This window comes from Pteropus vampyrus, unplaced genomic scaffold, assembly GCF_000151845.1.
Source record: "Pteropus vampyrus isolate Shadow unplaced genomic scaffold, Pvam_2.0 Scaffold188, whole genome shotgun sequence".
Classification (NCBI taxonomy): domain Eukaryota; kingdom Metazoa; phylum Chordata; class Mammalia; order Chiroptera; family Pteropodidae; genus Pteropus; species Pteropus vampyrus.
The window spans coordinates 1,389,457-1,392,284 of NW_011888969.1; positions in this window are offsets into that span (position 1 = coordinate 1,389,457).

The following is a 2,828-nucleotide window of genomic DNA, read 5'->3' on the forward strand; positions in this document are numbered from 1 at the left end:
CACGCGGTCCGCACTGCAGACAAGAGGATGCGCACTTGACATTTCTCTAGAAACGTCCTTCTCATCCCTTCTCGGCCTGGTCTCCCCCGTCTCAAGAAGCATGTGCTATTCTGATTTCTGTCTCCAGAGGTAATTAGCTTTGCCTGGTTTTGAACTTCCTGTACATGGAACCAAACAGGAAACTTGCTCGTGCATGGAGTTTCTTGCGTTCATCGGGGCCGGGAGGCTCGGCCATGCGGCTGTGGGCAGTGGCGGTGCAGTCTTCTCTACCGCGGACGTTTCCCGTGTGGCTGCCATGACAGGTGCACCCCTTCGCCTCTCAATGCACATTTGGGTTGTCCCCAGCCCCCTCTCCCCCGCTATATTTCGGCTATCATGAGCCAAGCTGCTATGAACTGTTTTTGCAAACATTTTTCATTTACTTGGGTCGAATGCCCGTTAAGTGGACTTGCTGGGTTCAAGGAGTGGGGATATGGTGATAATTTTAAAAGATTTTGAAATTGGTTCGAAATCCTTAAAAAGAGGAAGAGTGGCCACATATAATCTGGAGACGTGGCTTCTCTTGGGAAAGCCAGGTCTGGCCAGTGCTCCCGCATGGCGGCATGGGCTGGCCCTGTGACTGGAACCCGGACTTGTCTAGTGCCCCGAGGCCCGACTCTGCCCATTCACAGCTGGGTCACCCCCTCCTGCCTCCTTTATCACACGCCTGTGCCTGCCACTCCACAGGCGGACACCTAGCCCCAGAGTCTGGATCAAAGTGCCTCTCCACCAGCACCGCCCTCACTCAGGACTCCAACAAGCATCTGAACTTGGGGGTGGGGATTTATTTCCTGACTCGAAGCGAGATAGGAAACATTTTCAGGCCACCACTAACCAGAATTGTGGGAGGATTTTAATTTGGTTCGGTCTCTCTTAATATGCTGCAGATACACAGGTTTTAATCTTCTTTTATTAAAAATAAATCCACCCTCTCATTCAGGTCTCTTGTGTGAACGTCTAATTAGGGCAGAAACTCAGTCCAGCCCTACAGGGGTGTGTCACTGTCCCTCAAGAAAGAAAAGACTGTCCGTATCTTCTGAAAAATGTTAATTGGGCCAAACAATGGCATGAATTATTTATAACTACACCTCTGGTTATTTGGGAAAAAATTCTGCCTCCAATTTACAACCAAGGAAAGAACACTTGATATTTATTACTCAGAGAAGCTGCTTCGTCCTCGGACACCCCCAGTAGAGTGGATGCACAACTCGATTTGTGCCTAGAGGGGACACAGGGGCCAAGGTCTCTTCCGAAGGCCTGGCCCCCATCATGCCTGAAGCAAGATCACATCTGGGTGCAATCTAAGTAAGTCCATGGTAGCTTCATTCATTCATTCATTCATTCACCCGTCGAACTATCTACTGGCACCTCCTGTACCGCAGTGAACAAAATAAATAGTGCCCTGCCCCCCCTTCCCACGCCCCCGTGACTACTGGGGGCCCTTGGTTTACGGGTGGCTTTTCTCAGGAGGCTGTACCCCGTGATGTTGGCTTCTGTCTAAATGCTTTCTACCACCAGCCCCTAGCGGCGTGCAAACATCAGATTCTCCCTCCATCTCTAAATTATCCCAAGGCTTCCTAATAGAGACCCTGCCCGCTATCTGTTTGGACCACAAAAATTCCGGTCTGCAGGGCCACTCGTGTTTCTAAGCGCAGGTTTGGGGGAGGACGTTCTCTTTGCCACGTTTGACCCAGCTAAGGGCTCCGCTTCCACCCGGTAAAGCCAAACCCTTGAAGCGATGTAGTTCCAAGGTTATGTTTCTCTTCATCGATGCTCCGTTGGTAAACTACAATCAACACCACGTAATTATGGAAAATTATAACAGCAGTACAGCAGTAAAGCAACAGTTACCCTTTGGGAATATTAATAAATAGCTACTCTTCTCTTTAATAGAAAATTCATGCCTATTTCATAAAAATGGTTTGCTCTCACACTGGGAAACATTATGACACTCATGCATTTTTAAAGAAACACTGATTTTAGTACGGCCAGGAGCCAGTAATAGAGATTTGTTTGTTCGTTCATTCAACAAATATTTACTGAGTGTCTTCTGGACACAGAGGCCGGAAGGAGGCCTGGTTCAGCCAGCAAGATTTGACAGGGACTTCCTCCTCCAGCCAGGAAGACCAGCTGTCCCCTGGGAAGAACTTCACTGAGTCAAGGTGGAGTGTGGGGAGTGGCTGGCGTCAAACCACTGGAGAGTTTGCTCTACTCCTGGCTTTCGACACAGGTACTCGGTGCTGGAGATTCCACAGGGACTAAGAGCCCACTCGAGCCTTTGGAAAGCTCCCACAGGCAGGAGATGATGCTTCTCCCATGGCGAGCACATAGTAGGTACACGTGAAACCCCCTGAGTTGAGCTCAGATCCAGACATCGGGGGCATGGCATCAAGAGAAAGCTGACTGTGCGCCTCCTTCCTGAATTCAAAGTCTCTGCTGTTTCTGCCATGGTCAGGAGCTTTCCTGGGGGTTTTCAGCAAAGCAAGGCTGGACGGTGTCAGTGGGTATTTCCACTGTTTGGGCTCCTGGGACGCTGTCTGCTCTCACCCGCAGAGGGCAAGAAGTTGGGTTTATGGGCAAGGAAGATACTGGGTTCCTCAGTGACCATGACTTCAGAACTATGCTCAGCGTATTTTACTGTCCTGGAATAGCCCTTGCAGCTGACTGGGAGGCTCCAGGAGGCAGCCAGCCTTGACAGGACAGACGGGTGGACCTGGGCTCACAGCTGGGCCTTCCACCTTCCCGGCAAGTCTCTTGCCTCTCAGAGGAGACTTTTCTCCTCTGTGACC